At 38.8% G+C, this 25212-nt stretch overlaps 2 long non-coding RNA genes across 2 annotated transcripts in view; both read left to right on the plus strand.

The window, feature by feature from the left end:
• LOC135199897 (uncharacterized) overlaps window positions 1-25212 on the plus strand; it is a 363734-nt gene that overhangs the window by 334114 nt on the left and 4408 nt on the right. The gene's annotated exons all lie outside the window — the stretch shown is intronic.
• Window positions 3668-5288, plus strand: LOC135199895 (uncharacterized). Its single transcript, XR_010311151.1, has 3 exons — window positions 3668-3772; window positions 4732-4854; window positions 5178-5288. It is a non-coding gene; the product is annotated as an uncharacterized LOC135199895 (long non-coding RNA).

The raw sequence follows: 25212 nt of genomic DNA on the forward strand, positions 1-25212 counted from the left end.
TACGAAAATTGAAATGTAGCAAAATTGTACTTTCATAATCACAGTAATAATGAAAAAAGGAAAAATACAGTAATAACAATAATCATAGCAATACAATAATAAGACAGATTCTGCAGATGACATTTTGCCAATACAGAGATTAAGTCATTTAGGGAAACAAACGCCTCATTTTCCCATCTTTCCTACAATTTATACTTCTTGCCTCACTACTCAGGATGCTTTGCATGAGCGAATTGCTGCGTTTCGCAGTCGGGTGATCAGACTGGACATTGTTCGCCTTACAATGATTTCTAAAATTGTCAAGGTGGTTTTCTGTGAACATCTGTGTGGCGGAGTGGTAGTGAGGAATGTTTGTAAGGCGTCTCGGAATATCATTGTGCACAGCAGTGATACTTCTAATGGTCTGTGGGTATAGTTCGTCACAGGGAACACCCATAGATGCTGTAGCAATACGAGCGGAAGAGCAGCAGTTTCACGTCTCGGTGACAGAGGCAAACCTCCTTGCAATCATGTGCCAGTTGCACATACTTTACGACGCCTCTGTTCTATGTCTGCTGTATCTTTCAGGTCGTCCGTGATAACGTTACCTAAATATGGAAATTCGTGCACGAATTCCAGCCGATGATTCGAGGAGCATTTGTGGTTCTGCAAATATGCTTAGCGATCTCGGAAGCAGCGACATGCACTTGTCTTGGCTTCGTTGTATAGGATAGCAATTTTCCTCTGCTTATTGGCGGCAAGTGCCAAATGAGTCGTGGAGACCTTGCGCTGATGGGGAAATCAGAACCATATCGTCGGCATAACAGAAGTTGTTTATAGTTGTTTCATTGGCAGTGCAACGATTGGGAGTGAGGTCAGTTTTGACATTCAAGGCATCTGTGTACGTATTAAAACAGGTATGGGGAGAGAATGCTTGTCGAAGCCCATCTAGGGAGCGAAGGTGTACGACGACGCAATTCAGGACCAACAAACAATATCTAAAAGAAGAGGTGAAGCTCAAACATCTCTCTCTCTCTCTCTCTCTCTCTCTCTCTCTCTCTCTCTCCCTCTCTCGCTCTCTCTCATTTTGAAGGAATTTCAAAGATCATGAACCTCAATGTAACTGAATGAAGAGGCCGACGGTGTGGAAAATGCATCATAGTTCAAAATCATTTTCCAGGAAATCTGAACGAACATGACATTTCTATCAAGATAGGCGTAGCCAGCATTTTATTCTAAGTGCCACACGAATTTGTTCCCCAGATTTCCTGGAAAAGGAATTTGAGTAATCCGTGAGCAGCTTTCGTCTTTAAAGTATTCTGACCTATAATGAGAAAGCAATTTCACAAAGCAACGTAATTTGTACCGACCCACTCAAGACAAGAACAGAAAGACACCCAACAATATAATAAAAATCCAAACACCTGGACAGGACTAAGACGTTGACACAGACTCTTCGAAAATCTAGCCTTTTGCCTTTTACCTACCCAAATACCCATAGCCAAATCCCTGATTAACGTCCAACAAAAGCAGTCCTCAAAGACAAAGGTTTACAGGAAAATTTTACTAATCCACTGGCATATCCATATCCGTCTTACTCTATTTCATGTCTTGATACTTATCAATTTTTTTCTCTTTCTCATCTATTCTTGTGTCCCATGGTATTGCAAACATCGATGAGTGGTACTTTTCTTCTTGGTTTTGTCAATCAACGTCACTCTGGTCTATTCACACGTATCACCCTATTCTGTTCTGATAACATAGTCCCAGAAAGATCTTTGCTTAATCGTTTTCCATCACTCTTCAGGTTGGTATCCGTACCACTTACAACTGCAAGGTAGCTGCTGTTTCTTGCACAGGCTCCAGTAGAGGGCTTTTGCTTCTGAACTATGCCTCTTTTGTAATGGTTCTGTGCAAGTGCCAGACATTCGCTTACTATGTGGGTTATTGTCTCGTTTTTTTACATTGAACTTCCGTGCATATGTGTGAGATGCTATTTCTCTCTATCGTTCTTTGGAGATATCTGGTGCTTAGGGTCTGGCCTTGTGCCGCTGTTATCATTCCTTCTGTTTCTTGAGTTGTCCCTCTGTAGCCATTGCTCGTTTCATCGCTGGCCACTTCTTTAGTCTGTCTCATGTACTGTCCGTGCTATGGTTTATTGTGCCATCCCTCCGTTCTGTTTGTCATTCTCCTGTCTCATTTATGGGTATTATCATTATCATTATAATTATTATTATTATTACAGGAGGTTTAATTTGAACAATAGTCGACATTTAAAGCGACTCTTATCAGACACATGAATTTAGAAGAGTATGTTCAACTTGCCGACTTTGGAAAAAAAAAAAAAAGTTTTAATGCATAGATAAATATTGTGTCTCATTCGCAATGTCTGGTGAACATGTTTGAGAAGGCGTCCAATTTCAAAGATTTCAATCAGAACACAGTTTTACTCTCATCATTATTAAGAGAGGACTTTCGATATCAGTGTTCCATCTTCACATATAATATTTCCTATCTGTCTTTATCAAATGGTTTAGAGAAGTCACATACAAGTCTTCTTGCTTCTTGGCGGTCTGCCATTGACGGAATCCAGCACAGGTGTTGGCTGTGACTGCGCAGACACAGAGAGTGCCACCTGGCTAAGTCTGCGAACACCAATAAAAGGTGAGAAATAGTTGAAGTCATTCCACAGAGTTCAGAGGATCACCCTAGTGTGCATTTGGCTCTGTTTCTGCCTGACGTGATCATGAAGACAACGTTAGTTCTCTTCGGCTTCCTCCTGGCCTTGGCGCAGTTCCAGCTCGCCGAACTGACGGTAGTCTTGTGATTAACTCTATCAGACCGAATTGAAGTTATATCAGCTAACAAATTCAATGTTTAGGTTTTAGGCCTTTCCGTAACATTTTTTTTCTTTATAATGAAGTATTTCAAGAAACTGAATCTTGTTCCCTTTCCAAGACATGGTTTCTTCTCTGCAAAGTTTCAATTATTGTATTCCAGAAGCTAATGATTTGTCTTATAAATGCTGTTACAATCTAGTTTAAATTATATAAATGCGAATTTCATTCAGAAGTTGAATACAATTACGCACTTTTCTTGTCTTACAGAAACGTGGACGCCACCATTCTGGGGAAAAACCAGTTCCTTTCCTTTTTCCTTGGGGATTTTGTAAGGTGTCATATCTCTTATTCTCTAGAGGGACAGGAAAGGAGTCCTACAATAACGCCATTTCTTGTCTGTCCCGAACCCCCACCCCGAAGGGTACGTAAGCAGAACAGAACAATGCGCAGTGGAAAATGCGAAGTATGAAAGACCTTGACATCATCCTCACATAATAAGAATGAGGTTGTTTTACGTGAAGTAGTCTTTAATTAATAATTTCCTTGATGTTTTCTTCGTGGATTATTTTGTCTTATGTCACTTTCATGTAATAGCATATTTCAGCGTTTTTCAAGAGTTTACATAGCAAGTGATCTACTGGTCACAATAGAAGGCCAATATGATATCGTAAATGTAATAAATGTTCGTTTTCTGACGTCAATAGAGAAATGTGATCACTACGAAACTGCAAAATGTCTATTAGTTTGCAAATCAAGATCCCTTTTCTTTCTGTTCCCTAAGACATCATTTCATTATTTCAACACAGACTGGAGAGAGGTATTCAGACATGACTCTTTTTCACTTTGCAGATTGTAAACCAACTATTGCATCGAAAATAGAAAGAAACCAGACTGCGACGGACTCCTCTTTCCAAATGAATGTAAGACGCCCTTATGTTCCTGCTGTGTAAAAGGTAAGAAGAAGAAGAAGAAGTGCTCTAAAAACAAGTAGTTCTTGATGTAGTCTTACCGTTTTCTCGAGCAATTAATTGATTTTGCGGATTCACCTACACCTTACGAGTTCGGGGGAACTTTCTTAACTTCGCTGCTAAACATTCCCTTAAATACCTATTGTTATTCTGTCCTTAAGGGCGACTGTGATCTCGACTCATTGACACAAAGGTTGTATTCAGTTAAAAAGAACTGTGTCACCAATGAATAAAAGGGCAGTTATATGGCACAGTATAAATAGTATTATTCAAGAAATAGGTAACTTATAGAAAAAGAACATTTACTATGAATACATCTATAAGAAATTTCCTAGCAAGAATTTTGTGTGCATTCAAGCTCGTCTTTAAAAGCTAATGTCTTGTAGCATTTCCTTATTATGTTCTTTTTAAAAAAACACATGACTTCCAGATTTTCATTCTAGACTTAAAATTTTCAAAACAATCCTAAACTTTGATGTCAAATATATAAGATATTTTACATCGTATTCTCGAAATGTTTGGCATAAAAAATTCTAAGTATCATTTTCCGAACTTCTTTAAAGTGTAATCTGTTTTGAATTTCCTCATGGGGCTCATGTAGTTTAATGGTATATGAAATGCAAGATTAATCCGAATTAATTAGCTAAGGAATCTAATGCTAGAAACTGACTCAAAAAACCATTTACCATTTTATGGTCACATCCTTTTCTCTTGGTTATAAAGAATCTGAAGACGAATGGTTTAGTGATTACTTCCAGACCTTTTTCACATTTTTTGAAAGTATCGGGACTCATTATCTCCTCCACAAGTTAGGATATCGTGCAACAGCTATCCTGAGAGATACGAAATCTATTAGTGGCCCATGTTCGTGATCGATCGTTTCAAGATTTCTGGTAGATGAGTGATTCCATTTCTTTCCTTTTTATTTTTTTTTTATTTTTTAGTAACTACTGTGAAACTGGATGAATGCGCAGCAGGGAACGACACCTGCCCCGCCAACTCAGAATGCCAGGATAAAGAAATAGGCTACGAATGCGCTTGCAATGCAGGCTTTGAGCAATGTGGAGGTGAGTATTACCGAACATTTTATACATTCTTACCTTCATGGTTTATTTGATGTCGTTTATTTGATGTCGTCAGAGGTTCCTCACCGATTCTCCAAAACCTCATATCAAATTGTTATTGTGAGGACTCATTCCACAATCACATAATAAGGTTCCCTTTTACACAATTTCCTTCTGTCAAACTGTGATTTTATAAGGAAACTAGAACTCAACAGCGAGATTTACAAAACTTTATTCATCTATCCAAGTTGGATGAGAGAAATAAGTATTAGTACATATGAACACCACCAATACCAGTTTATATATGATTTTCTTCGTTTCATCAGATGCAAATGAATGTGACAGCGATCCCTGTGGGCCAAACTCCCAGTGCCAAAATACACATGGAAGTTACGAATGCGTCTGCAACGCTGGGTACGAAGCAGTCAACGGAAACTTGTGCTGGTAAATATGTTAGAACTTTATGCTTTTTCTGTTTATAATTAGCTTTAGTTTATCCCTATTTTTTCGTTTACTTTAGTATCCCCTTCAGGGATTTAAGTTTTCTTCTCCGACGTTATTTTGAATTTCCCTTCCTGTTTTGATCCTTGGCTTGTTTATTCTCAGAGTCTGTTTTTGGTCTCCTTGGATCATTCCGAGGTGACTTTGGAAGTCCCTGTGCCTTGGTAAGGCAGTGTGTTTCTGGCCTTTCGTGATATACGACTTCTTTGGACTACTGCAAGTACAACTCCGTAATTCTGGAAGAATTTTCGTTATTTGGAGCTGATCGTCCACATCACTGCGACTTCTCCTCTTGCTGTAGCCTTGGGCCAGTATTTGCCTGGGGGACCCCACCGAGTGCAGGTATAAGTCATCACATTTTTATTGATGCTGTGGGACGTGAGGCCGTTGTGTTATAGTCAGGCCTGACTTTGGACCTCGTAAGGCTGATCCCTGTCTAGTAGCCTTTGTCTACGGACGTTGACGTGCTGGGACGAATAGTTCCTGTCACGTTATCTGCTGTATGCCATGCCCCATAGTTTGAGCAGTTCCGTGTTCACTTTAGGATTCTCTGGGGGGTGGCGGGCTTTAGTCCTTTGGGTGGCCCCACGTGTGTTAGAGGAAGGGAGTTTCCTTTAGATTTGTAAAATCGTTAGGCTTCTATCTTGGGCTGACATTTCTTGTTTCTTTCAGAACCCAAACCCCCCCTTTTTATTTGGTATGTGTATGGTTTAGTGTGCTATCTTTAATGGTTGTAGGAGATTTGCTTTAATTTTTTTTGTTTTCACTGTGTGATTTGACATTCATTTATTATTGTATTTTCGGAGGTTCTGTTAATCAGTTCTTTTCTTTAGGCAAATTTTTGTGTAATAAACTTTTTTTAAGATTTTATTTGAGGTATTTGTATCCCACTCTCTATTAATATGCGCACAACTGTAGGTTATTTCACTTTCGGAACTCGGGATGTGACCTCTAACTTAGAGAAGCACCTGTTGAAAAGCTAATGAGTGGTTCAGTTTTTCTTGAATTGATGTTTAGAACCTTTTTGTGAAGGGTCCATAACATATTTTGGGCGACCTTGCCCAGGATTTCCGATCCTGGTAAGGTGTTCTCCTAGTGTTGCGGTAGTTACTTTTGAGGGTTATTGGCATTAGGTCTAGCACCTTCTAGGTATTTTGTATCTGGCTTTGTAAGTTTGCATTATTTCTTCCATAATGGAGACTGCTGTGCTGCCTGGTTTTCATTTTGGAATATAATCAGTGGTGAGAGGCCTGGGAAGATAGGTTGCTGATCTAAATAGGGATGGAATTCGTTTACTGTGGCTAATTATTTGGACTTAGAGTTTGACCCCTCTATCAAAAAAGGTTTGTTATTGTTAACCATTTTATGAAAATTGGTTGATGGTCTGTAAAACCAGATGGTGAATAAGGGAGGTGAAATCCGGTTGGGGTAACTGTGGGAATTGTTTTGGAAAAAGGTCCAAATTCCAGCTTTGCAGACTTTTAGAGTTTCTGAAGATGGAAAAGCTTTAGGGCAGGAGAGGAGAGAGAAAGAAAGGACCCAGTTCGAAAGAGAAAAAGAGAAAAATGGGGGGCTAACCCGCCCGTCTTCTCCCTCGCCGTTCCTCCCCTGACTCCTCGTCGTCCTCCTTGGTCCAGTGATTAATTTGGTACCAAGCATTGAAAATTTGTTCCCACAACGTTTCAAAAAGAATTCTAATGTAGCTGAGTTTCTTTTGTTTGTCCTTTGAGAGAATGGTCCGCTAGGCTGCAAGTTGGCCATTAGAAGTCACTGGACTAACCTTAAGTAAACAGAGTAAATTTATTGGGAAAAGCACAGAAGGTGTATGTAACCTTGGATGTGGAGAGTCTGGCCTCGGCCGGATTATACGAGAAACGTTAAGGCCCCATTTTTTTTTTTATTAAATTAAAGGCATATGAGTTTAGTCCCGGCTCCCCCCGGAAAGCCTATAGGGACAAAAAAGCGTTTTCCCCTAAAACTGGCAAAAGAAAACGGATGATCAAAACCTTTGTAGAGTTTGCCATGGGGGGGAAACAAACAGTTTGGCCGAGGACTGGTTTAAGTCGAAGGAAGTAAGATAGTTTTTTCGATAAGTTGAAAGAATTGTGTTAACTTTGAGGATTTAAGCGAATGTGTTCCTGATAAGTTAAAATCTCATTTGGAAGAACTAAAAAACTGGATAAATTGCAGGAGGTGGCTTGTAACTAGCGGACCGAATATATTTTTGTCTCACAAAGTTTTGAATTTTTCAGGAATATTACTTGCAGAAGGTATTGTTCTGGTTGGAATAAGTCTAGCCGGTAGTAAATAATGTCCTCTTCCAGAAGGAATAATAATAATAATGTTCTCTTCCAGGAAGGAATAATAATAATAAGTGTTCTCTTCCACGGAATAATAATAATGTTTTCTTATAGGGAATAATAAATGTAATGTTGTTTGTTTCCAGGAAGGGCAAGGGAAATAGTTTTATGACTCTGGGAAAAGGTGTAGTTTTGTTTCTTTTGTAAAAAAAAGGGGTCATGTTTAAAAGGAGGTTAGGGTTTCGCTTTCAAGAAGAAGTCTCGAACTGTTTCTGCAAAGACCGGTAAAATGGGTTTGGTAGGAAAACAACTGAAGCTGAGTCTGTTTAAAACCAAAACGGGAAATCAATGACTAGGTGGGCATGTTTTAGGTAAATTCATCTCTGAGGGTTGTGTGGCGAACTGTTGGTTCATCCTTGGAAAGGGGGGTGCAAAATTTTAAGAGATTACGGGGGCTGCGCAATCATTAATCCTGTATAGAGGCGCTTGCCAGTTGATTTTGAAAGCTTCTGAGGGAAGAATTTGTAATCTTGGACACGGTTTTACCAGAAATTCAGTTGGAGTCTTATCCCCATCGGCGTTTTTGTTTTTGTTGAAACTGTCCGTTCATTTCTCGGGGAACCATTAAAATTGGCTATTGTTGGAAAAAATTCCCTGTGAAAGGGGTGTAAGATTGTCGTCTTGGGTAAACGACATAGGTTTATAAAAGAAACTCAACTTGTCCTATTTTGATGGTTGAATCCCGAAAATTTCTGGGTGGTCATGTCGTTTTCGCTAGCTTATGGGTTGTTGACGCTGCAGTAGGTCAACAACCCAATTTAGATTTAAGTAGTTCTAGAAAGTAGTTTTTTTGGTAGTTGGTAGCAGTAGTAGTGATAATGTAGTAGATAGTTTGTTAGTTTAAACCAAATTGGACAAGGGAAAGAGCTTTATCAAAGGCGCCGAAGAAACTGAATTCCATAATTTACCCAAGGAGTTCTGGCCCTCGTTCTTTGATTTTCTTGAACGGTGCCCGTCAATACCGAACTAAGATTGAATAACATTCTGTACAGGTTTTGCAGTAGGCCTAAAGGGAGGTGGATAAATGACCAATGTTGAGGTGGTTGTTCGTACAGTTTAATGGTTCCTTTTGAGTTCAGATTGGAATTGATTGTCTGGGTGTCTCATGAAAAATCCGTCATTGGTTGGCAGGGTATTAAAGCCATTTCGGGAATTCGGAAGACAACGTTTTGAAACTTCTATCCAACCTTTTTGGTGGCCAGGTTTGAAATTCTGATGTGAAGAAGTTTTGTCAAACGGTTTTGTTGGTAATTTCGTCCAGAAGGTAGGAAAACCTAATCAAAGATTGATCCTAAGGAGCCGCCGTTAATCCCAATTCCATTTAGTGTCCGGAAACCTTTCAAAGAGGAGGTGGATTAAATTGAAAACGTAGTTTTGGGTCCTTTGCCTAGATCAACGGAGTGGGGGAATGAATTACATTTTTACCAATTATAGATAGAATGTCCCCGTTTTCCTGAGGCATAGTTCCCCTCCGTAACGATCAAGAGTAAGAGTAAAATTTGAAATTGTTGATGTGTTTAATAGATTTCTTTACAAAGTTCGGGGTTGCCTAAGGTAATCCAAAGTGATAATGGCTCTAATTTTACCAGTTAGGACTTCCAACTTTCGAAGGAAAAAAAATGGGCTGAGTTGGGGTGATTAAACACGTCACCTCATCCCCATATCATCCGGAGTCTCAAGGCCGTGCTAGAGAGGTTCCACCAAAAAAACATTGAAGTCAATGTTGAAGAAAATATTAATGTTTGGGCACGATTGGGTCCGGTGGGCGGAATAAGGTAACCGTTCCATACCTATTAATTCGCTTTTCGTTCAACTCCATGGTCAGTCGTTTTGGGGGGTTCTGTTCTCCTTTCAATTCACTTTAGTTTTTGGGGTTTGGGCACAAGTGTTCGTGGTCCCTTTGGAAGTGATAAGAGAAGTTTGGGAAGGTGACAGTCCTGATATGGAATTTGTTGGGAACTTATGTGTCTGGGACTTTGTTGAAAAGAAATTGACTAAGGCATGGGAGTTTTTGAGTTTGCCTCGGAAAAGTTTGGAAAGCAGGGGGCCCCCCCCCCAAAAAAAAAAGGTAAAATGAAAATTGTTATTTTGACTCAGAAATCCAAGCCTCGTAGTTTTTTCGGGGGGGGGGGCTGTAGGCGAAAAGGTGTTGGGTTGTTATTTGCCTTTACCGGGTAGATTCCATTAAGGGCTTCTTTTTTCAGGTCCTTGGAAGGTAAATTCGAGAGTCAATGAAGTTAATTATTTGGTGGGAAGAACTCCTAGAGCGGCAGGGAAGCACGTATCAAAACTCTGCCATGTGAATTTATTGTTAAAGAAATTTGTAGATAGGGAAAATGGCGATTTTCCTATTGGCTTTTGGCTTGGCAGTTGTAAATAATGTTTGATTATTGATTCTTTTGCAAGATAATTTTTGGATGAGAGTAAATTAGTTGACAAGCGTTTGTTTGGGGTGCCGGGTTGGCCTTGTATAATCAGAATTTATTGGTTAAATTTTGAGAGTAAAGTTATGGCATTTGGATTATGGAGAAACGTAGAGTGTTTGAAAAAGTTGAGTGTATCGGTTACAAAGATCGTATTTTTCAGATGTCCCTGGTCGCTACATCAATTTTTGGAGCATGAACGTTGATATAGGTAATGGCCCTTGCCAGTCAAGCAGTCCCCTTACTCGTTTGAATCCTATGAAAAAGTGCGGTGGTGGCCAAGGAAGTGGAGTATAATGCTTAAAACAGTGGTCCTCATAGAACCAGAGTGATAGTCCTTGGGTCTTCAGCCTGTGGTTTATTGGTTTTGAAAAAAAAGGTCTGATGGAGGGTAACAGGTATTGTGTGTCAGACTATCGGAAAATTGGAACGAGGTGACCCGGTTCCGATAGTTTCCCCCCACTGCCTCTGGGTGGAAAAGGACTGGTATTGATCGGGGTTGGGGCGGTGCTGGCAAAGTACATTAGTAAGTTTGACCTTTTCTTAAGGTTTACTGGCAGGTCGCCACTAAAACTAAACGTGCCCAGGGGCTTTGTCTGCTTTTGTCACTACCTCAAGGGTTTTTTGGTTTCAATGTCGGGTGATGCCATTTGGGTTGAAGAAATGCTGCCGCAAAACCTTTTCATGAGGTTAATGAAATTCCTGTGGTTTATGGTTTTGGAAGGTTGTGTGGTTATATTGAACGACATTGTTAATTTTATAGTGATCGATTGGAACACTCATATGGAACGCTGGAAGCTCTTTTAAAGTTTAAAGGGTTGATAAGCGCTGGTTTTGGTTGTGAATTTGGGTAAATGGCGGGACTTCGCTAAGGCAGAACGTAGTGTATTTTATGGGCATATTGTTTGGTAATGGGAAATGGTGGCTCCAAAAAGAGCTAATTGGTGGAGGTGGTAGAGTAAGATGCCAGTTTCCTTCCTGCTGGAAGGGATCATGTTAGGAAGATCCTTGGTTCTAGTTGGGTTACTTATAGGCCGTTTTGTGAAAAATTTTTCAGACATTGGCAAATCCCTTACTAACCTTCTTGAAAAAACAGGTAGCTTTTGTTTGGACTTGGAGAGAACTCAAAACGGCTTTTGAGTCCCTCAAGAATGGTAATGTTTATTAAGCTTTCCAGTATTGGAGGGAAGCCCCAATTTTATAGCAGTTCCTTTCCTCAACTTGCTAACAGATGCAACGTGATGGTTGGAGTTGGGGTGCAGTTGCTCTTGCAAGAGGAAATGAGCAAGGTAATTAGCACACCCGGTAGCCTTACTTCTCAAAGAAGGTTGACTCCTCCGCAAGGAAATAATTCTTTACTGGGTGGAGAAGGAAACTTTGGCGTTTTAATTAGGTCCATTAATCATTTTAATGTTTATCTTTCTTCCACCAGATTCTCCTATCCTAAGTCTTAACCGAACCAACCCAGACCCTTTGACGTTTCTCAATCGGTTTAAAAATTAAAAAACAAATCAAAGATTTTGGCTCTGGGGGTGGAGTATATTTGTTGCAGGAATGGGGACCATACAAATTCAAATAATGCCCTGGTAAAAGACAATGTGGTTGGCAGATGCCCTTTCATCGAATGGGGGTTTGAATTATTTGTGGCTCGATTAACGTAATGGTGATTTTGTTTTGGTTTCTCTCGTCCGTTTTCCCGAATTTTTGGGACATGGTTTTGATGTGGGGATGTGAGGGAGGAGACGGTTTTTTGTTAGGTTTTTTCCGTTAGATTGGGTTAGTTTGTTTGACTTATGGTAAATTTTGGTATTGGTGTTGTCGAATCGTTCTCACAGAAAATTTCGACACTGTTTTATGGTGATTAAGTAAGGTTTTATTGTAAATTAAGATTTTAAGGAGGCTTGTGGGTGATGGTGAACTATATAGTTATTAAGGTTTTGTTTAGAGAAGTTAAGGAGAGCCTGGGTCCTCATTATCTATTGAGTGCTTAGGGCAATGGTAACGAACCCAATTATGTTAATTTAAGAATTTCAGGTTTCTCCTCAGTTGGAAATGGGAACTGTTTTGGAATTCAATCCATATTTCACAATGTGTGAGTGGTTTTTAGTCACTTAGTTTGAGAACCTTTTGGGGGAAAGGTTTTATTTCCCAGAACTTGTTTGGTTATGGATGCCTTTTGTGATATTAAACCAGGGACCAATTATGGTTACATTTTGACTCTACAGCCAGAGAAACGGTTTAGTAGAAGTGAGGAATTGAGCCGTAACCTGTTGTTGAATCTGTTTTGTTGTGCTTATATTTAGGTTTTGTTGACCATATTTTTTTCTTTCAGGAAAATTTTTGTAAGCCAACTCTTTTATGTTATGGCTTCTTTTAGTAAGTGTTGAAAAGCCTTTCTTGTCTTTGTTTAACACTTTAAAACAGATGTATGTTTTATGCGGGTAAATATTGTTCCATAAACACTTGTAACCATATGTACAATTTTATTGTTTTGTAAAAAAAAAAAAAAAAAAAAAAAAACAAAAAAAAATTTTTTTTTTTTTTTTGGTTTGGTAGGTGTGGAAGGTGTTTAGAAACCCTTTATGCTTTTTCCTGTTTATAATTAAGCTTTAGCTTTACCCACTATTTTTTCGTTGTAACTTTAGTATCCCCATTCCAGGGATTTAAGTTTTCGTTGACCTCCACGTTTATTTTGAATTTCCCTTCCTTTTTTTGTTTTTGATCCTTGGCTTGTTTATTCTCAGAAGTCCCCTGTTTTTTGGTCTCCGTTGGATCATTCCGAGGTAGACTTTGGAAGTCCCTGTGCCTTGGTAAGGCCAGTGTGCTTTCTGGGCCTTTTCGTGATATAGACTTTCTTTTGGACTTACTGCTAAGTACAACTCCTGTAATTCTGGAACAGAATTTTCGGTTAATTTGGCGTCTGGAGGTCGTCCACATCGCTGCGACTTTCTCCTCTTGCTGTAGCCTTGGGGGCCAGTACAGTTTATTGCCTGGGGGACCCCACCTAGAGTGCAGGTATAAGTCATCCCACATTTTTATTGATGCTGTGGGAGTGGGACGTGAGGCCGTTTTGTTTGTATAGTCAAGGGCCTTAACTTGAATTTGGACCTCGTTAAAGGCTGTCCCCTTGTCTAGTTAGCCTTTGTCTACGGGACGTTGACGTGCTGGGCACGAAGTAGTTTCCTGTCACGTTTATCTGACTGATTGCCATGCCCCATAGGTTCAGCAGTTCCTGTTCACTTTAGGAATTCTCTGGGTGGACGGTTTAGTCTTTTGGTGGCCCCACCGTTGTGTTAGAGGAAGGGTGATTTCCTTTAGATTTGTAAATCGTTAGGTCTTTCTATTGTGGTATCCGACATTTTCTTCGGGTTTCTTTTTCTTTTGTCAGAAACCCCCTTTTTTATTTGGTATGTATGGTTTATGTGGCTATCTTTAATGGGTGGTATGAGGGTTTGCTTTGTAATTTTGTTTTCAACTGTGGTGTTGACATTCAATTTATTATTGCTCTTTTTTTTAGAGGTTTCTGTTAATCATTTCTTGGGTAAAAATTACAGTTTCAAACCATTATGGGAAAAAATAAACTGGAATAAAAATATCTTTTGTTTGCATCAGAAAATAATGTCGTTCCAAACGGATTTACATTTATTTTGACTGCAAACCATCCGATTTAGAGAATTTAACTATGTAAATTGGAGTTAAAAAAAAAAAAAAGTTTTTTTCCAGAAAAAGGTAAATGTCCAGGCGAAGGCCCGCACCCGTTTTTCAAGGTATTAACGACGAAAAACGGCAAAAAAAACGACCAGATTGGTGTTGCAATTTTCATCGCATAGGAAACATGGAGGAATGAATAAAAAAGAAACAGAGTTACACTCTTACACACAAAAATGTGAATGCTAGAGTAAACCACCTACTACTACTTCAACGTTATGGGGGTTTTTGATCCCAGTATGTGGTTGGATTAACTGGGGTTTTTTGGGTGGGGGGGAGGAGGAAAAGAAAAGTGATTTTCGGGGGCACTACCGAACTTTAACATACACCCAACCTAACCTTGACCCTAGGGCCCTGTTACCCCTTACCCTAGGCCTAGCGGGGGGGCTCCGCCCCCCTGGCTACCCCCCCTTAAGGCCACACAGTGATTTTTCGGGGCAACTACCGAACCACCTAATACAACCACCTAACCTTACCGTAGGGCCCTGTACCCCATGACCTATGGCCATTAGCGGGGGGGGAGGGGGCTCCGCCCCCCTGGCGACCCCCCCTTTAAGGCCACAGTGATTTTCGGGGCAGCTACCGAACCTAATACAACCAACTAAACCTTAACCTAGGGACCCTCGTGTACCCCACCTTACCTAGGCCTATCGGGGGGGCTCCGCCCCCCTGCGACCCCCCCTTAAGGCCCCACTAACCTAAACATCCCTATCCAAAACCAAATCCAAAGTGATGGTTACTGCTGTATACAGTCGTTATTAACTTAACTAACCAAAACCAGTTATAATCATACTCTATAAAGTTAATGAATCTTACCATTAAGACTGTTTGGTTGATTAAAAAATGTGCTGGTGCTTTCTTGAGGGAAAAACGTGAAGCCCGTTGCAATGGTTCCACTTGACATGAAACGTTTAAAGTCATGGAAGTGGCCCAGGATACCCGACGGACCACATTGCACTGACAAACAATTCGGGTAGGAAATCTAAGGTCTGGTTCAAAAATTAATGCCAGAAGGGCCCAGCCAATACCTCTGGACCATAGGGTACAGGAAGTACAAAATGGCCGTTTTTTGCTTATTCATTATTCGAGTATTCAGTCAAACAAGGATACCAGTGGTACACCTAGGGACCAGGTTAACTTGTATTACTTCCGCTGAAATGCCTAGTGAAACTTAGTTTTCGACTCAAGTCATTCGTTAATTGGGTTATGAAAACCCATGACGTTCATAACGAATGTCACACCACTCCTCAGCCAATAACTGAGTAACTGGAACTCTGCTTTTTGTTTGCGTAAGAAAGTAAGTTTAGAGGGGCTTCATTAAAAGTAAACATTACCTGTAGAGGGTTTAAACCCACCTCTCCCGACTTATGGCAAAAATTCGAGGAGGTAAAAACTTAATCTTTTTTTTTCTCTGTAAGTAATGCCATTAGCGTCAATAATGTTTTATTGAGAATAAGTGCTTTTGTTATCACGTGCTTTACTCACTTTGGGAAAAATACACAATGTTTATCAATATCTTAAGTAAATTTAGTATTCCCATAATGGTTGAAACTGAAATAATACCCATTTCTTTCTTTAGCGAAATTTTGGGTAATAAACTTTAAGATTTTATTTATGGGTATTTTGGTGTATTTCCCTCCTCTCGTCGTATTGTAATGTTATTGGCTCTACACTGTAGGTTATTTCACTCGCTGTGAACTCTAAGCTTAAGAGAAACACCATGGTTGAAAAGCTAAATGAGTGGATTTCATTTTTTCTTTTTTGAATTGATTTTGTTTCGACCTTTTTGAAGGGTCATAACAAATATCACTTTCATTGTAAAACTTCCATTGGGATTTCTTTTTTTGGGATCCTATATGCATGGTAAAGTGGTCAAAGTGGACAGTGGAAGTGGGGATCCCACTTGGATATCATGGGTTCGTTGTATGGTTCCCCCCTCCCCGGGCGGTAAAACATTAAAAATCTCTGGCTCTGTATCCATGATCAGTTACTACCCAGCCCCCCCCCCCCAGTGTCGGGTTCCTGCGGTGGTGGGAGGTTGAAATCAAACATATTCTTCTTTGGAAAGCTTGAATTTCAATTTCAGTGAGTCCCCTTTAACTTTGCTAGGTTTGCTCCATGGGTGATAGGCTTTCGTCTACTGGAAATAATAAATTAAAAAACAAAACAATGTCTAGGATCATTGTTTATTATTGAAAAAATTTTGATCGGTCCTAAGATTTATTCTGAAATAACATTGCGTCCAAGTATTTGGATTTCGCAGATACTTTAATTCATAATCTATTAGACAGGAAAGTATCTGGGGTGATAATATTATTTGCATATGGAACAACAGGTCCTAAATTCATCTACTTTGCTAACTTTTCTAATTTTCCATTATTCATATGGAAACCAGGGCCCTCATTTTTTTTGTCCAATTTATTACTTTATGTTTTTATTCCCTTGTTCTATGTGGGAACATGTCTTTATTTGTGTTGTGTATTCTATTTTGTTTAACTTTTACATTGTTCCGTTCTTAGTTGATTTGGAAACATTTATTTTGTTGAATATGTTTATATCAATTTTTGTTTGAATTTTTCTTTTCTCTATTTGAGTTTGTGTTGTGTTTATTTATGTCTTTATCTTTTTTGGAAACAGCCCTCTAATTTTAATAACTTTACCACTTATAAATTTTCAATTTTCTTATTCATATGGAAGCATGCCTAATTTTCCAATTTTTGTTATGCTTTGTATAAATTATTTCTTATTTAATATGGAACAGGTACCTAATTTTATCAATTTGTTACCTTTTCCATTTTCCTCATAATTGATCTCTTCTCTCTGTATATTCCCTGTCATCTGAGCTTCATTAATAATAATTAAACTAGAAAGGATTATAGGTATTATTATCATTCATATTTCTGAAAATCCTAATCTATTAACTTGCTGCTTTAATTTATTTTTGCTCATAATGATCCTTCTTCTCTCTGCATTTCCTGTTATCTTCCTATCATTTTCTTTGTAAACGAAACGTTATAACTCTTTTGGGAAGCACGAATATCAAGTTGGATGGCCACCTGCAGGCCTGTTCCCATATGAACTATTTAGAAACGAAAGGGCGGTTTAGGGTAAAGCAAGTGTCCCTGGGCGTCCTTCGCGCTTGACATCGGTTGGGAGATTCTAATTGAACGTCTCCTCCCATGGTAATGGCATGATTTTTGTGCTGTGCCAGAAAGCATGCTCACGGCTAACTTTAACCTTGAATAATGGATTGATAAAAAATAAAAACTGTGCTGAGGCTAAGAGGGCTTGCCAATTTTGATAATTTTTGATTTGATGGGAGGGTGGGAGGTTGGATTCCCCTCAAAAAAAAAACAAAAATAAAACCAAATTTCGCATACAATTGCCTCCCTTAGGCTTCAGTAGTTTTTAAAGATCTGAGGGCGGACAAAAAAGGGGAAGGGAAGGCAGACAAATGCCATCTAAAAGGTTTTCGATTTTATTGGAAAACTTAAAAACTGTCTATGCATGGTAAACGAACCGCATAAATTATATCACAAAACCTTTATCAAAAATTACAAATTTGGCAGTGGCTGTGTGAAAAATTCTCACAATGACAAAGGAGTTAAGCTCTATTTCACCGTTCAAAACATTTTCTGTACCAAAATTAATGGCATTCATCGGGGCATGGCCTCCTACCATCACCTGCAACCGTTTGATCGAGTTTATCTCCTGGAGATCTTATCATTAGTGCTCCTTCTCACTTACCATGAATAATTTGTGCAGGGGACTGTTTCAGGTTCGGATTGATTCAACGTAGGGGCGTTAGTGTCAATCAGTGCACCTGCACGGGTCCCGTATATGGTGGCAATTTGCCTTAAGGGTCTTTGTCAGAGTCAACTTCGGCCCCTATCCCTAGCGTTAACCCTTTTCATTTTTTTTTTAGTTCTTACATTCTATTCCATTCCCTCAATTTCGGACCGAAAGGTGCTTTATTCATTAATTAGGTAACTTTATACCATATCTTACTGGTTTTCTATTTGAAAAAGCCAAAAAGTTCTATAAAAAAACTAAACAAATAAAAAGATAAATAGATAAAAGCATTTTAACCACTGCTCTCACTTATTCTCTTATATAAACTAATCCATTGTCTTTTCAAACCAGATCTTGATGAATGTGAATCGACTCCTTTGTGGAGTCCCAAACGGCGTCTGCTCCAACAGCCCCCCTGGAAAGTTTCGGCTGCAAAACTGCAAGTGCAGGATACGCTTTCCAGTGGGGGATCTTGTGTGGGTAAGTCCGGAGCCTTCTCAAGTCCTGTGATTGTTCCTGTAAAAGGAGTAGAAAGTTTCAGTAATCCTATTTATTCATGGGGTCCAAATATCACTTGCTCCCTTGGCGTGAATTTGGCTTAGGTTTTTCCTGCCTAATTTTCAGTTTTTGTTCTTTGTCGACAGAGATGCAACACACAAGTATATATGCTGAAAAATGGGCAGGTTTACTATGTGTTTACAGAAGCATAGATTGGTAATGAAAAACCAAAGGGAGTAAAGCTCTGCAACCTCACGCGAAAGTGTGTTTGTGGAGGTGAGCGCTTAGGGAACCTGGCATATGGGATCTTGCTCCTTCAAAGCAGCCACTTTTTGGATCACATCTGACAAAAACATGAGCAGTTTATCTGCTTAAACAGAAGCGAGAGATTTGGATACGATTTTGTTCTCAAGATAGTTTTGATGGTCCTGTCCGTAAATCCCCTGACACATGTTGTTCTGGTTTATTTGTGCGTTCCCTTTTAATTCCCAATTTTTTTTTTTTGTTTTCAATCGTTGCTTCCATTAAGCAAGATAAACTGTTCGATTTTTTGTCATTTGTTTTCCTGGATTCCAATAAAGATAATTTGATAAAATTTCTGTGCGCTGATCTTGACTCTACATAATGCTGCTGAATTGGACCCCTGAAACTGTTTGGAATGACCGGAAGTTTCTCAGAAAACTAAACCCATGTGCAAAGTAGGTTGTCCTTATTATCGAAACCATTCGGCCAGATATGGGTTCACTATTTCAGCCTTTCCTTTTGTATCTTCTTTGGTTCAGTTGTCGCCAAAAACAATGGAAGAAGCATTCGTATATAAATAGGTTATTATTGTCTCTTCTTCGCTTACTCTTCTCTCTCTCTCTCTCTGCTTCTTTCTTCTCTCTCTCTCTCTCTCCTCTCTCCCATCCTCTCTCCGTCTCCTCTCTCTGTGCACGTTTTGATTTACATGCCATATCTGTACTTTCAGACATCGATGAGTTTGTTTTGAGCAATACCATGTCCAAATGTCTCCGTGTGTCCACGAACACTCCTGGAAGTTACCTGTGGTCAGTGCCCTCCATGGTTCTACAACTTGACCTCCATGGAGCTTGTGTGGGTAGTTGGATACAAGTTGGCAAACTTTTTTCTCTCGTTGGAGACGAGTTCTGATGGGCACGTGCCTTACTAACTGTGCTGGGAACATGGCACTACTTTCATAGCATGTCTCCCCTTCCCTCCCCTTGATCCCCTACCTACCTACCTCGGACCCAGCCAAACTAAAAAATATCCACTGAATTTATATTATTATAGAATAAGATAGGTGTATCTTTATAAGTTCCATCCTCATTTTCCAGACCTTTGTCTCCAATCCTATACATTATATACGCGATTGCTCCCTCAGTTTTTGCTCTTGTATTTAGACTCCTAGAAGAGGCGAAGAATTTTATATTTTTCATTTTTCATCGTTCCCTTTACTTTGCACAACCATAAATTTTAATATAATCAAGAAGAAGAAGGAACACTCCATAAAAATAACCCCTTTCGTTATAGACCTGGTTCTGTGTACATTCCCTCAAAGAATCACTACAGCTGATTAGTAAGACCCCCAGTTGCTGAGAATCATGTCTAGGAAATTATTATTATTATTATTATTATTATTATTATTATTATTATTATTATTATTATTATTATTATTATTATTATTATTATTATTATTCAGATGATGAACATTATTCATATGTAACAGGCCTACAGGAGCCACTGGCTCCATATGCAAGTCTCTAAAGAATACCTATTGGCTGTCCATTTGAAGATGTGTTACTTTGGATAACAGGAAATTAATAAAGAGATCAGGTATTGCGAAAAGAGGGTGAATTAATAAATCAAGAAATGAGTCTGTAAAAATGTAAATAACCTAGCAATATATAAGATGGACTGCTTTAGGATGATTTTGGCTGTGGATACATACACCCCCCACCCCACACACACACATACATACATACATATATATATATATATATATATATATATATATATATATATATATATATATATATATGCAAGGCCCAGGGTTTTTGATAATAATATATTGTCATGTGTTCCCTGTGACCTATGGAATGTGGAGAACAGTGTAGAGGTGACGACCTGAGAGTAGCTGAACAATGAGTTTCTGGGATGGCGTGAGATAAAAATGATTAGTTCGACAAGTCAATGCACGACAGTTTATGAACTCTTCTAAGTGCTTTTGTGAAAACTTGAGCAGGCAGCTAGAACCGTGAGGTGCTAGCGCAAACTGTGTGTTCGTATGTGCGTGTGTGCCTCTTCCCTTTAATAGGTTCATACCCAAGCCTATGGGAGGGATTTTGATAGAGGGCTTCAAGTCACAGGCAAGATGCCGTGGCATTCGCCGGGGGAGTTTTTTGTTAATAGTGTTTAGTGTCCGGCTGTCTGGGTAAGTGCTGAAGGCTTTTAGCTAAAGGGATGTCTTGTTTTTGATATCTTGTAAGATGTTCCATTTTATTAACTTTGTCTTTAAACTTGTGTGTACTTACCGGGATGAATGTTTTCTGTATCTTTGAAACAGACGATTCTGGTACTTGTGGAATGCAGAGGGACAAAGAATTCCCAGAGGGGTGTAGACTTATTTTGGTGACTTGACATTGTACTGTTTTTGAGTTAGTCTGTAAGACTGGATTACTTGGTTGATTGATTTATTTATTCTTGTTAATAAACTTTAATGTTATGATGCAACTCTCTCATTTTCATTACCTGTTAGAATGGAGAGAAAGAGGTGGAGAGAGAGAGAGAGAGAGAGAGATTGCCGAGAGAGAGAGAGAGAGAAAGGTTATGAGTAATGGGGTGAGTGAGTCTGCCTTCCGTTTCGTGTCCACGCTTACCTTATGAATAATGGGGGGGAAGAATCCCCCCAGTTACAGTGGTGGCAGACGGTTAAGAGGGGATATAAAAGTCTTCTTTCTTTTTTATGCCTGGGAACGCCAATGTAGAGATGGGTGGCCAGTTAGAAAGTAAAAGGGGTTATGGCTTAGCGATAGTTTTCGAACAACAAAGCCTTGGTGGGATTGGGGAAAATCGTTAAACTGTTAGTTTTCAGTTACTTAGTGAGAAAAAATGAGAAAATATCTGTCTGTTAACTGTGCTAAAGGGAGGGAAGGATTTATTGGACTCAGCATTTTTCCCAGGGAGTCAGCCTAGAAGCAGTGAGCGCACCCAGTGTGACTTTTGCTTGTGTAATGACGAGTGTATTCCGAGATACCCGTGCGGGTGTTGTGCTTAATGCATATATCACTGCTGCGTTTTACGAGAATTTCGAGTTCTCTTTTTTCCCATTATGGAGTGGTGAGTGTTAAACTTGTTTTGAAGGGGTGGGTTTTGTTTAAATATTTCAGGGTTATGGGATTGGTTCAAGAGGTCAACAATTTTTCTTGTCTTTGCCCCATAGTGACGTGTTTTCTTTATTTGCACGTGTTTATAATAGACGTATTTGTCTTTGTTTTAAACACATAAGAGTGTATAGAGATGTGTTTTTTGCATGTGAACTGTGCTTAGATAAGCGGCCACAATTTTACGGGCTCAGCACATTTCTGCAGAGAGGCGCGTTGCATTGCGAGGGTGCTAGCATCCCTCGGGGGGATAGTTGTATGGAGGGTACCACTGGCCTCCCTCGAGAGATAGTGCAGGGGAGGGCATTGCGAGATGGGCACTAGTGTATACCTTGGGAAGGGGTCCCAGACACTGTTCAAGGGGAGATGGGGGATACTGCTGGTATGCCTCGGGCTGTTCTGTCGCTTGACTGAGGGGTTGTTCTCAGGGGGGGAGAAACCTTTTTTTTTTTCCTCAGTGTGTGAAGCTCCCCCTTTTCCTTTTTTTTTTCTTTGTGTTGGGGATGGGTTTGGCCTTGACATTGAATGCTAAGATATCAGCTGATCGATTAGTTGATGAAGTGAAACACCCGTAGAGTCTTTTTTTTAGAAAAGAGATTTTTTTTCTCTCTTGGAGGAAGAGAAAAGGAAATAAAAAGAGATTTTTCTTTTCCGTGAATGCGGGGAAAAGTAGTTAACATGCACGGGATGTGTTATATGTTTCTTTGTGCCTTGAAAGACACAAATATAAGGGGGATACACAGATTATTTTTTTATTGTGTTGGAGAAATTACTTTGAAATGCCGATGATTGGTGTTGTATCTGTGTTGTGTGGCAATGGTGTTATGTCATGGTGTTGCATCTGGAGACATTGTATGTCATGAGATTCAGCAATACTGTTGTAAGCTATTTTGAATTTCACCCTTACTTGAGATTTTTTGCAAGAGAATTATTGCTGTGGAGAGTTATTATTATTATTAATAATTATTGTACTTGAGATGTCTCACGGGAGGTTGCTTAAGTATATTTATCATTACGGGAGAATTGTTTTACGAGAGTTTTGAGATATTTCATGGGAGATTGTTCTATAATTATTACAGATAATTATTCAAGGAGAATTATTACAATGAATTAATGGGAGAAGTCTTTTGTTAATTAATTGTTGAGTTTTTGTAACTTTGGAGAATATTTCAGTGATTCACGGGGATGAGTTTTGCTGAATCTTGATGAATCTGACTGAATCTTGGTGAATTGTGTTGAATCTTGCTGAACTTTTGCTGAATTTTTGGAGAATGGATAAGCATTGACATTAGTGATATTTTTTTATACTGATGATTTTGATGATAGCAATTTTTTTGGTGATTTTGTGATAATGATACTTCTGATACTGATTTTTTATGTACTAATACGTGGGTGCCGTAATGCTATCAAGGGAGGTGAAATCTTTTTTTGATTTTGGGAGGAACTAACAACACATTTTAGTTTTTTTTCTTTTTTTATGAGTTCAGCAGATAATTGCTTGACATCTAGGGAGTTACGGGATATAGTGAACAAGGCCGTTGATTTTTTTTTCTCCTTTTTTGGAAGTTAGCCATAGCTGACACAAGTTTTTTTTACCAAGGGTGAATTTAAATTTATATTTTCTCTCCAGTTAGTGTGAATATTATCTCAGTTCATGACTTAGAGTCATTGTTTGGGAACGTGTTTGGGTTTCAGCTATTTGATGCTATAGAGAAATATATGGGAGAATATTTTGCACGTTTTGAATGCATATGTAATGGCACTACATTTCTTCTCTGGATATTTATGTTCCAGAAATTGTGAGTTTTCTTGCACAATACCTATGTTGTATTTGTGACAACTTCGTGAGAGATAGGAAACTTGGTTAAGTTTTCTAGTGGCCTATGTCGTAGTACATATGGAGAAGTCTTCGGCTTAGACACTGTGAATTTGGAGTTCTGTTATAATGAGTTGTGGCACATTAGTGATTTTTCCTAGAATTTTCTAGACAGTTTTGTTTGCCGAGTTTTTGCCTTTTTTTTAGCAATTATGCTAAACGGAGAGTTTTTATAGTTTTTGACTATAACATTGAGTTATTCTCTGGAGAATTGGAGTTAGAATTGAGATATAATTGAGATATATTTGGAGAGATAATTGGAGGTATATATTATTTTGGAGTTATGATTTGAGATATAATATATGGGAGATATATTTTTGGCCATTTTTTAATATTTGCCAATAGTGGTATGAGCTATGTTTAGTTCAATTATTTTGCAGCCATCTTTGTTGCAAATGGAGACACATATTTGGAGATTATGGGGCATTTATTTGTGAGTGTGTGAGTTAGTTGCCTTGAGTGCACATTTTTGGAGATATATATTTTTTGGAGCCTTGTTTTGTTCCACATGGAGTTATTGGGGAAATAGAGGTAAATATTTTGTATTTGCCGAAATAGAGGTGATTATTCTCTATTCTTGGAGTGGTGTCTTTTTTTTTATTGACATGTGGCTATTAGAGAAATAAGAGAATAATATAAGGGGGTTGGTTATTAACCAAATGGAGGAAATATTTTTATAACCGGAGTGGTGTTATTATTAATATGGTGTCTCATAATGGAGTTGGAATTAATCTTTGGCGGGTAACCCTTTTTTTTGTGGTCATGGAGTTTTTTGTTTTTTTCGAGTCAAGAGAAGATTTCTGTTCTCTTTTTGGTTTCGTGGCTATTTAGAAGCGAGTGTCATACTGCATTACGAGTCATTTGGAGATGTGTGCATTTTTTTATGTTCACAAGTGTGTTATTCTTGGAGAAATATAATTTGGGGAAAAGTCATGTTGAGAGAATAAGTCTTCGAGACAAATTTTTGAACACATTAGTCATATCCTGGAGTTAATTCTGTGAAATGTGTCAGTTAGACCTTTTTTCTAGAGAATCATGAGTTTCCAAACTAATGTGTCTGACTAGACAATTTTTGTGCTACTGTTTGAGCATACGTCCGCAGGCGATTTTTCTGCTGACAAGCGATGTGTATGAGCCGTGTGCTGACCTTTTTTCCTTCTGGATGGTGATAGATCAGAATTTTTGCAATATCTGGAAATGTTGACAATAGCATTTCACGAAAGCACATGGGTGAGAGTTTGCTTTCTGGCAAATGCCGGGGCTTTTTACATGGAGCATTTCTTGGGGAAAAAACGCGGGAGTTATGCATATAGACATGTATTATGTATTTTGTGATTGGGGAAATCTCTTGTGATTATCCTTTTTTTTATTATTTTTCTTCCTTTTCCTGTGAGAGATGTAATTTTGGGGATTGAGTTTAAGTAGCATTTCTTTTTTGGACGGGAGATTTGATTTTACCGGGAGATGTAATTTTTTCGAGGGTTGTTACTTAAGTAAAGGGAGTTTGACATTAAGTCTCATTGTAATTAGTTATTGAGCAGTAAAGGGTTTTTGCTGTTAAAAGTTGGAGATTTTTTATTTACTGATTTTGTGGGTTGTTCAAAATATCAGAGTGAGAGAACATTTTTGGGTCGGGTCGGTGTGTACGAGATTCGTTTTTTTTTCCTTGGGCTCATTGCGATTTTTGTCTTTTCTTTTTTTTTTTCTTGTGAGCACATTCGAGTTTGAAATGTGAGTGCAGAATTCCGTGGAGTTGCTGTGATTTCTGAGTTGTGTGTGTGCTGATGTGTGAGTTTGGAGAATTGAGTTGGAGAACTTGA

The sequence above is a fragment of the Macrobrachium nipponense genome, chromosome 26, assembly GCF_015104395.2.
Source record: "Macrobrachium nipponense isolate FS-2020 chromosome 26, ASM1510439v2, whole genome shotgun sequence".
Classification (NCBI taxonomy): Eukaryota; Metazoa; Arthropoda; class Malacostraca; order Decapoda; family Palaemonidae; genus Macrobrachium; species Macrobrachium nipponense.